The sequence below is a fragment of the Gracilinanus agilis genome, chromosome 2 (genome assembly GCF_016433145.1).
Source record: "Gracilinanus agilis isolate LMUSP501 chromosome 2, AgileGrace, whole genome shotgun sequence".
NCBI lineage: Eukaryota > Metazoa > Chordata > Mammalia > Didelphimorphia > Didelphidae > Gracilinanus > Gracilinanus agilis.
The window spans coordinates 567,616,142-567,628,699 of NC_058131.1; the positions used below are offsets into that span (position 1 = coordinate 567,616,142).

General features: G+C 41.4%; 1 protein-coding gene across 1 annotated transcript in view; it reads right to left on the reverse strand.

Annotated features, from left to right (window-relative positions):
• The window catches only part of PAQR5 (progestin and adipoQ receptor family member 5), a 107,524-nt gene extending 95,828 nt beyond the window's left edge, over positions 1-11,696 (reverse strand). Inside the window, exon 1 of the mRNA XM_044665321.1 lies at positions 11,621-11,696. The gene's annotated coding sequence lies outside the window, so the exon portion shown is untranslated. The remainder of the gene's footprint in view (positions 1-11,620) is intronic.
• Positions 11,697-12,558: the final 862 nt, after the last annotated feature.

Below are 12,558 nucleotides of genomic sequence, written 5' to 3' on the forward strand. Positions count from 1 at the left end.
CCCCCGTGTTTGGCTCTCTGGCTCGTCTCTCTCTTTCCCTCTTTTTATCTCTCTTTGCCTCTCTCTACAAATTGCCTTGTATCAACTTAGTGTACATAAAGGTAAGCTTCTTGTGGTCAGAGATTGTTCATCTTTATCATTGGCTCCTAAAGTCTAGTACAGTAGACAATTTAAAAAACACTCTTACCTTCTGTCTTAGAATGGACATTTTGTATTGGTTCCATGGCAGAAGAGCAATAAGGGCTAGGCAGTTGGGGTGGTTAAGTGACTTGCCCAGGGACACATAGCTAAGAAGGGTCTGAGGTAAGTAGTCAGTAACTAACAATAAGTGTCAGATACAGTAGATAATTAATAACTATTAAATGATTCAGAGTTCCGAATCTGGCACTAGCTGTGTGATCTTGATGCAGGAATTTAATGTCTCTTGACTTTAATTTCTTCACTGGTAAAATGGGGATGGAGGACAAGGAATAACATAGAAATTACTTTGTAGTGGTGAAATGCTATATAATTACAGCTGCATCACTGACAAGGTCCTGCTGGGGTGGGGGTTCAAGCCAGAGGCTAATACTCCTCTAATCTCTAAATTTCTTTTTCTCCATCCCAATTCTTGCAGAAGTGTTGAGCACTGGGGACAACTGTGAGATTAAGTACTGAGCTTAAATGGAGCAAAATAGTTTAGGAACAGGTTAAAGAAACCAAAGGTAACCAATTATTTCAATTATCCAAGATGGCAGGAGGCAGTGATATCACAAAGGAATGGGCCAAGAACTCCTGGGAGACTTTGGCATTATTGCTAGGGATCTATAAACCCACATATACAGCAAGCATTATGATTATCATTTTTATTCAGCAAGACCTTCCATGGACTGAATAAATATCTCTATCCACATAATACAATTTTCTAAATGCATTTATATCCTATTATAAAGAATAAAATATGAATTAATTAATAAGCAACACTGAGTTCATAGTAGCTTTGTCCTATCATATATTTCAGTCAAGCTCTGGCAGGTTTTACCAAGCTGGAAAGGTTACAAGTATAGGCCTGATGACAGACTGTGTTTGTCATCCAAGGTAGGACCAGTCTAGTGAGTTTCAGAGAGGGTTATCACCAGTAATATCCATAAAGGATGATGAATTTTATAGGTTTCTTTTATAATCTGCTACATTGCTGAAGTTGCTTAAGAATTTCTTTTTTTGTTTTGTTTTGTTACTGGAATTCTTTAAGCTATTATATTTTCTACAAATAGAAATAATCGGCTTCCTACATACTGAATTATTCTCTCAGTTTCTTTTTCTTATCATGGCTATAACTAACCTTTCTAGAACTATATTAACCCAAAGTGGTGGCACCAGACATCCTTGCTTTTCCCTGATCTTATTGGAAAGACTTCTAAAGTTTCTCTGGTAAAAAATAAAAATGATACTCAGTTTTAGATGCTACTTATGATATTGAAGAAAGTCCATTTATTCTTATGTGTTTTATATTCATAAATGGATATATATATTCCATAGAATCTTTATGATCTTCTATGAAGTCAGGGTTTATGCTGACCTGAGTTGATGAAATCATAGGTCATTAAAGAATGTAATCAACCCATGGATAATTTTGGTACAACTACTATTTTGTTGGGGTTCTCACATTCTAAAAATTCTGTAACCTATTGTATCAGAGGATTATTAGACTACAACTAATATTGAATTCCATTTTAGTCAATAAATTCCATTTGTTCCTTTGGATCTCTGAATATTTAAAAGGTATTTATTGCTATCTTTTGTTTTTACATTACATGCATTTCTCTTAACATAGCACTGCCTTCTCCCACAAAGAGAGCCATCACTTACAAAATAATTTTTCAAAACAGTTTAGCAAAATAATCAATCTAGTGAAAAAAATCTCTTTATATTCAGTGTCCTACATCTACAGTTTCTCACTTCTGCAAAAGGCCACATGGCCTTTTATAAAAATTTATATGAGGGTCTTCTCATCTATGGAGGCAGGGTACTATGCTAGAGAAATAAAATTCACAACCCTGGAGACTTATCCACAGTCTCTTGAATCAGCCTGCTCTTCCTCCCGTGAGGAATCAAGAGCTAGTTAAGCTCAGTCGAAATCTCCCACCTGTATTAAGAAATGCAATGAGAAATCTGGCTGAAGTGTGATTGAGGAATAATGGGGAAAAGGAAGGAAGAATTATAATTTATATATATATAATTAATACAACTCACAATTAGGTGGCAAAGGACTTTCTTCACAACTGCCCCCTGGGATAGGCAATACGAATGCAATTATCTGTCTTTTACAGATGAGAAAACTGATCCTTAAAAAAGATGAAATAGCCCGCCCAGGGTCACATAGCTGGAACTTAAATCCAAGTTTCCCTACTTTGGAATCCAGAATTTCTGTGAATAGATTATGTTTCAGAAAGTCCATTTAAGCATCATCCTGTGACTTTGAGCTGAGTTGTGACCACTCCAGATGCTGGAATCACTAGCCACATAGAGCACTTTCCCCCATCCCCTAAAGTCCCCAGATCTCTAAGATGCCACAACTCAGGGGTGCAAACTCTACTACATTGGTACCATGGAAACATTCACTTATTCCAAAATCTAGCCCCAAGGGTCCAATCTCACCACCCTAAAGATAAACAGGGATTCTACAGTCACTGCTTCTTTCTTTGAGACCCAAGGATATTCACCTATCCCACCTTCACAGAAAATGTAAAGCTAGGGAAAGAAGACAAGAATCAAAATAATCTTTTCCATCAAGATATTCAGTATGCTGGGGTTGGGAGTAAAGATAATAATATCTACACAGAGAAGAAAATATGAGTTAATGCCAACAAGTAGAGAGCATCATCAACCCAGTAATGGGGAGGCAAGAGCCAGGACCATGTAGAATAAGGATTCGACCATCATTCTTCAACAAATATTTGGTTTGCTTTCCCAAGGTCCTAGTCTCCATTCTGTTCTGGGCCTCTGGTCCCAGAAAAAGAGGGTATCTGCTCAGTCATGTCCACTCAGATGTTGGGACTTTCTGTTAGCAGTACCTTTTCAAGCAGGGGAGAGGGGAAATGTAAAAGCAGTTCCCAGGGTTATCTACTACAAACTTAGTCAAAAAGGAATTTCAGAGAGAATTTTAGGCAATTAGACAGGCCAGTATGGGGAAGTAGGTTATCATCTACTCCAAGAATAGGTGGGCTGTAGGAAATCGTAGAGGCAATTGTCCTATGAGACTGGGTTTATTGTAGCTATTTCAGTATACAACAATGAACCCCCCCCCACTCCATTATAAACTGGTTCTTCTTTAGGGGCTCTTGTATCAAATTAAATCCAATTTCAGCTTTACATGTCCCATGAGGAGGGTCACTGGCCCACTGCAATATGGGTCAGCCAACTTTGTTCAGCCTGAGATTCCCCTGAAGGCAACAGGAAACTTCCCTGATGGCCTTTTGTGAGGAAAAGATAGACAGGGAAAGGTAGATGAGAAAAAGCAGTGGAAATTTTGATTCCCTAGACATTGCTTGGTGTTCAAATTCAAAAATTCAACAAGCATTTTGGGATGGCAGCTAGAGAGATGGCTGAGTAGCTCAGTGGATAGAGAGCCAGGCGTGGAGATGGGAGGTCCTGGGTTCAAATCTGTTCTCAAATGCTTCCCAGCTATGTGACCCTGGGCAAGTCACTTCACTCGGATTGCCTATAGCTTACCTTGGAAGCAATGCAGAGTATTGATTCTAAGAAGGAAGGCAAGGGTAAAAAAAAAAGAACCAGCTCCTAGGAGCAAAATTCCACAAGCATTAGGGAGCAGGAGCAGGGGATACTAAGATAGAATGAACCCAAACTTTGCCCTCAAGTAGCTTGCATTCTAATAGAGAGGACAACATGTACATATATTGTGAGTTTCCTCCTCTATTAGAATGTGAACTCCTTAAAAGCAATGACTGTCTAATTTTTCTATTTTTTATCTTCTGTGCTTAGCAAGGTGCTTTGTACATAATAAGTGCCTAATAAAGGCTTCATTCATTCCATTCATCCTTAAGGCAGCTAGTTGAAGCAGCAGACCTTGCAGTGCCTGGAGAAAGGATGACACAAATTGAAATCTGATCTCAGACAATTACTACCAGTGTGACCCTGGCCAAGTCACTTAACCTCAGTTTGCCTTTGTTTCCTCAACTGGAAAACAGAAATAACAACGGCATCTACTTCATAGGCTTGTTGTCAGGCTCAAATGAGATGATATTTATAAATCCCTTAGCAAAGTGCCTGTTATAAGTGGATTCTATGTAAATGCTGATTTCCTTCCCCTTCGTATAAATAAATACCACCTACACACAAGATGAATACAAGGTAGTCTGGGGAGGCAGTGAATTCTGAGCTATGAAAATCAGGGAAGGTGACCCTTGAGGTGAGCCTGAGAGATTCCAGGAGGCAGCAGTGAAAAGGGAGCACATTCCAGGCATAGGGAAGAGCCAGCACCAGGGCGTGAAGATGAGATGGAGAGCTGGGTGTGTGTGTAGGTCTACATGGATGGATCACTGAATTCAGGGAAGAGAGTAACCACAAGAAGGCCATGTTATCTAAAGACTGTGGGGTGCCAGGTTCTGACTGGACATTTGGTATGATATTCCTTACCTAAGTGGGGGTTTAATGGAAAGATGGTGGATTTATAGCCAGAAGGGCCTGAATCTTGGCTCTCTCATTCAATGGTTGTGGGGAAGTTGTTCAACTTCTCTAAATCAGTTTCCTCATCTGTAATATGGGGGAAATAATACTTGCTTCTTCCATAGGTTAGATGTGAGGAAATGCTTTATAAATTGAAAAGCACTCTGTAAGTGCAAATGGAAATTATTGCCACAGACAGCTTCTTGAATTTACCAATCACGACCCAACCGATTGAGAGAGGAGGTGGTTCTGTTTCTTTTTCAGTTTTATTGTTATTATCATGCAAAGCACACTTCCATATTGGTCACTGTTGTAAAAGTATACTCATTTAATACCAGAGGTGCTACCATTTCAAGTGGATACCTTCAATGGCTCCTGGCACTTCAACAGAAGAGATCTCACTCTCAACTTCATAACGTCCTCCACTATTCTCTCTATCTCTCTCTGTCTCTGTCTCTCTTTCTTTGCCTCTATCTTGCTGTCTCTGTCTCTCTTTCTCCCCCTCTTCTCAGATGTTCCAATCTAGTAAAACTTTTACCAGAGCTTCCTTTTGCATTTTCCCTGCCACTTGTGAAGCCAGATGGAAGAGCCCCCTTCAAGAATTTCTTCAGGGGGCAGCTGGGTAGCTCAGTGGATTGAGAGCCAGGCCTAGAGATGGGAGGTCCTAGGTTCAAATCTGACCTCAGCCACTTCTCAGCTGTGTAACCCTGGGCAAGTCACTTGACCCCCATTGCCTACCCTTACCACTCTTCTGCCTTGGAGCCAATACACTGTATTGACTCCAAGACGGAAGGTAAAAGTTTAAAAAAAAAAAAAGAATTTCTTCACTCTCATCTTGTCTGAGGGTGGAGTGCATAGACTATAAACTGTAGCTTTTCCACCAGTCTTGGTTGGTAGATGATCACCTTCCTGAGCTACAGGTAGACCCATCAGGAAACCACAGAAGGCAGTCTTCCTATCTGACTGGATTCTCTATAGATGTTCTGGGTATAACTGCGACAACTGATCCAGCAAATTCTCTTCCACTGGAGATAATCAATCAATAAATCAGAATTACAAATCAGGAAATACTACTGCTCAGCACAGAGTGCCAAGAAGTATGTATGCTGGTGTTTGAAAGATGAAGAAACAGGTAAGGCATGGGACTGCTATTGTTGTTCATCTTTTGTTTTTGAAGAGAACCAATGATATCATGAAGGTGATGTCAAGACATGGCACTGTGGTTCAATTTGACTTCAGAGGATCTGGTTCTGCCATTCACAATCTTCAGGACTTTGAGCAAGTCACCTCACTTCTGTGGGCCTCAGTTTATCCTTCTGAAAAAATGAGATTAGACTCCATATTGACCTATAAAGTTCATTCCAGGTGTAACAATTATGATCTCAGAGAAAGCAAAAGCCCCAATTAAAAGAGATGATCTGGGAAATTATATTATGCCACATGGTGCCATAGACAATAAAGAAATACCAAAATTTTTACAGCAAATTTCTCTGAAAAAAAGCCCCATTTCTCAAATAAATATTCAGTAAAAAAATCAAGTCAAATAAATAAGAGCCATTTCTCAATTGATAAATGGTCAAAGGATATAAACAGTAAGTTTTCAGAAGAAATCAAAGTTATCTATAGTCATATACAATGTTCTATATCACTAACAATTGGAAAAATAAAAATTAAAACAACTCTGAGATATCACAAATGCTGGAGGGGATGGATGATGAAAAAATAGGTACACTAATGAACTGCTAGTGGAGTGGTCCAACCATTGTGAAGAACAATTTGGAACTATGTCCAAAGGGCTATAAAAATTGTCCATATCCTTTGACCCATCGATATTACTACTAGTCTGTATCCCAAAGTGATCAAAGGAAAAGGATCCACTTGTACAAAAATATTTATAGCAGATCTTTTTGTGTGTGTGTGGCAAAGATTTGAAAATCAAGAGAATATTCATCAATTGGGGAATGACTAAAGAATTGTGGCATAAGATTGTGATGAAATACTTCTGGGCTGTAAGAAATGATGAGAGGGTAGTTTAAGAAAAACATGACAAGAACTATATGAACTGATGCAAAGTGAAGTGGGAAGAACTAGGAGATTGTTGGGCACAGTGGCAGCAATGTTGTAATGATAATTATGAAAGACTTGGCTACTCTGATCAGTATCATGACCCAAGAAAATTCCAAAGGACTCATGATGAAAAAATGCTATTCACCTCCAGAGAGACGACTGATGAACCCAGTGCAAACTAGAGTATAATTTTCTCACTTTATTTTTCTTGATCTTTTTTGGAAATACAGCTAATATGGAAATATTTTTGCATGATTTCACATGTATCATATTGCATGCCTTCTTAGTGGAAATGGGAAGGAGAGAATTTGGAACTCAAAATTTAAAAAGAAAAGAATGTTTAAAATAAATAATAAAATGTTAAAAAGAAATTGTATGCTAAGCCTTTTAAGAGCAAGAACTATGTCTAACTTTATACCCATCTTTCTAACCCCAGTACCTGGGCTCAGAGTAGGCTTGTTGAATATAGTTATAGATTATTAAATATAATCATTCAAAAGGAAAGCATTATATCTATATCTATATCTATATCTATATCTATACCTATATCTATATCTATATCTATATCTATATCCCTTATCTTATCTTAGTCTTAGACTTGATATTAAGTATGTATTTCAAGGCAGAAGGGAGATAAGGGCTAGGCAACTGGAATTAAGTGACTTACCCAGGGTCACACAGATACAAAGTGTCTGAGGATAGATTTGAACCCAGGGCCTCCCTTCTCTATTTAGGTCTGGCACTCTATCCACTAAGCCACTTAGCTGCCCAGAAAGTATTATATTCTTAATGGACAGCAAGATATAGATAAGTAGAAAGGCAAAATGTTTCTAATGCTCTTACCTCCTCCAGTGCCTTCTCAAGACTGACTTTAGAGCTTACTAACTAGAGGACCTTGAGTAAATTATTTCAGTTCTCAGAACTACAGCAATTCCTACCTTTGCCTGCCACAAAACAGATGATTTGAGGAAAAAGTGAAATGAGATGTAAAGGAACTGACACTGGCCAAGAGGAAAGCTACCCCACAAATCCTTCTTCAAGTGGGGAATGTTAAGGTGCCCATTGGTACAGTTGGCTATCCTTTGCAACTAGACACCACAGGGACTTATCAGCTCTGTGACCCTGGGCAAGTCACTTAACTTGTCTGTCCTTTTTTACTCAACTGTAAAATGGGGATAAATAATAGCATCTACCTCCCAGGATTATCATGAGGATAGTAATTGTGAAGTACTTAGAACAGTGCCTGGCCTATATTGTTTTTCAGTCGTTTTCAGTCATGTCTGACTCTTTATGACCCCATTTATGGTTTTCTTGGCAAAGACTCCGGAGTGGCTTGCCATTTCCTTCTCCAGCTTATTTTACAGATAAGGAAACTGAGGCAATATGGAAATATTTTTACATGATTTCAAATGTATCATGTTGAATTCTTTCTTAGTGGATATGAGAGGAAGAGAATTTGGAACTCAAAATTAAAAAAATGTTTAATAAATAATAAAATGTGAGCTCTAAGGGTTAATTGACTTGCCTCGAGTCACACAGGTAAGTACCTGAAGTCATATTTGAACTCAGGTCTTCCTAATTCTAGGCCTGGCAATCTAACCACAGGGCCATCTACCTGCCTATACCTGGAATATAAGAAGGTATTTAATAAATGTTTGTTCCTTTTCCCTTTTCCTTCACTTCATCAAAACTAAAGACTTCTTATCAAAGTCTTTATTTCCCATTCACTCCCTGTGAACCTACCATAGGATCATAGACCTTAGAGCAAGAAGGAAATTTCTAAAGCCTTAACCTTGCAAGGAAGGAACCTGAGTCCCAGAGAAGTAGGTTGATTTGCTCAAGGTCACACAGTTAACCACAACTAAAGGTTTTCTGCCTTTGTATCTCATGTTCTCTCCATTACACTAAGGAAAAAGCAAACTGAGTAGAAAAGAATCACAAGAATCCTCAGGTTCTAATTCTGGTAGGAAGACTTTGCCCCTTCCCAAGTTAAGCTACGGTGTTCCAATGAATCAGAAAGAAGACCCACTGATCTTAGACTCAAAAGGCAGTAATTCAAGTCCTGCTTCTAATTCTTAACAGTTATTTAGCTCCTGGAGCCTCAGCTTCCTGTATTGTAAAATGGGGACAATAATATTTACACTGCCTAACTCTAAAGCTCTAAGGAAAGCACTTTCTAAATTTCGAGGCAGTATGGACGGAGGAACCAGCCTTAGAGTTAGGAAGATCTGGGTTCCAGTTCTGCCTCTGACATATACTGACTCTGTGAAGCTTGAGGCAAGTCACTTCTTCTCTCGGGGCCCCCCAAAGCTTTGTCTTTTGTGAGTTAGGTTTGTTTTTTTTTAAAACTCTTACCTTCTGACTTAGAAACAGCAAAAGAGAGGTAAAGGCTAGACAACTTGAATTAAGTGACTTGCCCAGGATCACACAGCTAGGAAGTATTTGAAGCCAGATTTTGAATCCATGTCCTCTTGATTCCAGGCCTGGCTTTCTGTCTACTGCACTATTTAGTTGCCTACCCCTAGCTATCCCCAACAACTTTCTACAACTGGAAATTGCAGAAAAGTTGCTGATCTTTCTTAGTAGAGGGGATTTCCTCACTTTGAGTTCCCTGAAACCATGAAGTTACAGATCAGAATGTTATTTTAAAAATCAATGAGTATTTTCCACCCCCTAAAATCCTGTCCTTCTATAGAAAGGACACAGGTTAGTCAATTGGGGTTAAGTGACTTGCCCATGGTCACAAATCTGAGGTCAAATTTGAACCCAGGTCCTTCTGATCCCAGGCTGGGCATGCTCTGTCCACAGAGTCAGCTAGCTGCCCCTCAGTTAATGCTTATTAAGCACTTACTATGTGCTAGGCACTGCCCCAAGTGTTAAGACTGCAAAGAAAGGCTATAGAGACAGTCTCTGCCCTCAGGGACTTCACAGAGTAATGAAGAAGACAACATGAAAACGACTGTGTACAAACAAGCTAGAAAAAGCATAAATAGGAAATAATCCACGGAGGGAAGGCACTAGAATTAAGGAGGATCAGGAAAGGCTTCTGAGAGAAGGTGGGCTTTTCGTTGTGACTTTAAGGAATCCAGAGAAGTGAGCAAGGGATATGAAAGAGGATATACCTACTCACAGAGGAGGAGGAGGAAGGAACCAAGAAGAACCTGGAAAGCCTGCATTTAAGACTCAAGAATCTTTCCTACAAACTCCAGGACCCTTTCCTTCTCCTTTTTATGGGTTAGAGGCCATTTCTTTGATCAAGTTTTCCCTGTCCCTCCCCTATTTTCAATATGAAGTATAGTGGATAGAGAGCAGCCTCAAAACCAAGAAGACCAAGTAAACAGTTCAGCCTCTGGAACATACTGCCTGTGACAGTGGGCAAGTCACTTCCCCTCTACATGCTCTAGGAAATGCTCTAGTCTTGTAAGTTATAGAGGTGTCATTGCATTGCTAGAAATCTCCTTTCCCATAGCAATAAAATCACAAGTGCAACCCTTATCCCAGGCTGGATAGGAAAGCCGTTCATTCCAGTCAGTACAACTTGGTTACTTACTGGTCGCATGAACTCGTGTAATAAACTTGTCTTTCTGGACCCCAATGACTCCATCTGTAAAATGGAATCATAATATTTGCACTACCCACCTGACAAAGCAGTCCTAATAATCAAATGAGGTAACATATGAACCTAACAGCGATATTCAGCTATTATCCAGTATCTGATCCCTTCATTGTTGTGTGCTATTCGTTTCAGTCGTGTGTCTACTCTTTATGACCCGGTCTGGGGATTCCTTGGCAAGGATACTGGAGCTCTTTGCCATTTCCAATTCTAGCTCATTCATGAGGAAAATAGAGCAAACAGGGTTAGTGTTTCGTGTTTTGTGATTTGCCCAAAGAGTAAACGTTTGAGGATAAATTTGAACTCGGGTCTTTTACAATGTCCCTTTTCTCAAAGCAATCACAAGCCCGTGGGTGAGCCACTGGAATTTCAATTTGTCTGTGGATCCAGACTCTCAGGGGAACTGGTTCCCCTCAGGACCATGAGCCTCTCTTCTCCAGGGCTTAGTGGCTCCCCAGTCCGATTCCTAGGGAAATCTTCATCAGTTTTACACAATCAGACTTCTTTTTCATCTGTTATCTGAACTGAACTGAGCTGGAGAACAAACACAAGAACGAACGACGCCCGAGAAAAAGCATCTATCTCTGTCACCTCTCAAGGATACCAGGATAGGGGCAGTGGGGGCGGGGTGGGTGGGAGCAGAGAGAGCTGATAAAATTAGGTCGCTGACAAGTCTCCCCTTTCTCTACCTCCCGCAAGACTGGGGGCTCTGAACTCCCCCGCCGCGGTGGGAGGGCTCCGCGCCCAAGGGACCAGGGGAAGGGCACATAGAGAAGTGTAGAGGTGGGGTCCTGATAGAACTTAGATCCAAGAGGTAAGTTTCCTGGCAAGTCCGTGCAGCGAGAGCCCACAGGTTACAAGAACCCAGACAGTCAAATGGGGCGCCAGGGGAGCTCACGGCGCAGAAGAGGCAGCTGGGATGCGTGGAGAGGGTCAGGGGGTACAAATGGTGCGCCGCTAGAAGTCGGGGAAGGGACGCGCGTGGCCAGGCGAGAGGGCGCTTGTGGAAGGGAACGTCGGCTTAGTTAGTCTGCTAGAGCAGGAAGGGACCTTAGAGATCATATATATATATATATATATATATATATATATATATGTATATGTATATATACACTCCAATCCTTTCGGACAGTTGAAGAAACCAAGGCCCGGAGAGCGGTCTGGTGAAGGAGAGGAGGAATACGCGGAGCCGGGCGCAAGAAGGCAGAAGAGCCACAGCCCAGCATGAAAAAGGACCAGAAGGAGAGAAGGGTGTCCGGGCTGCTGCTCCCTTACCTGGGCTCTGCAGGTTGTCAGGGTGGGAGGCAGAGCGATGGGCCGGAGGCCGGGGCTGCTTAGGGATCCATACCCCTCCCGCGATCCCCGACGACGATGGCCACAGCCTGACCTTCCCTCTCATGGACAGACTGCGCGGCACCTGGCCCAGCCCGGGTCGGGCTGCTCAAGCCGGGTCGGTCCCCGCCCTCGCCGGCCGAGGGAGGAGCTGAGCCGGGGCGGGCCGGCAGGGGAGGCGGGAAGGTCCAGCTCGCCCTCTTCCCTGAGGCCAGACCGGTACTGTGAGTTGGGGAGGCGGGAGGAATTGGTATTGACCATGGGGGACACTCCCTAGACTGGCAAGCCCCCCCCCCCCAAGAGGTCATTTCCTGCCTCCCTTAGCCTTTAGTCAGATTCTCATCCAAACTCTGGCTCCCACCTGAGGATTCTTTCCCAGCCTGCGGGGAGTAAGAATCTCGGGCAAAGCTTACATCTTAATTCTCCTTAGAGTCCTACAACTTCTGGCCCCACTCCGCAACGGAGTTTGGGGGTAGGGTGGGGAGAAAGAGGCGTCCTCAGATTGAGGAGGCAGAATGGAACAGGGAAAAGCATACTGACCTTGAATTGAGAAGTCCTGGTTTCAAATTTCTCTTCTAACACTACCAGCATTACCTTAAACAAGTCACTTGTCTCAAGTTTACTCTTCGATTTAAAAAGTAATAGTTTTTTTTAAAAAAGTTTTTTAAGGAACATTGACTGTGATGATTTCTGATTTTTCTTTAAGCTTTAGATTTAGGAACCTAGAGGAAGGGCGGGATGACACAGGAAGCATAGACCTTGAAATGCATTCCTGATCCGTCTCATATTGTGGGTGTCTATTGCTTCGAATACAGGTCTTCTCCAAAACTAAAATCAGGGAGGAGTATGTGCATTTTTTGCTGATCAGTCGGATCTGACTC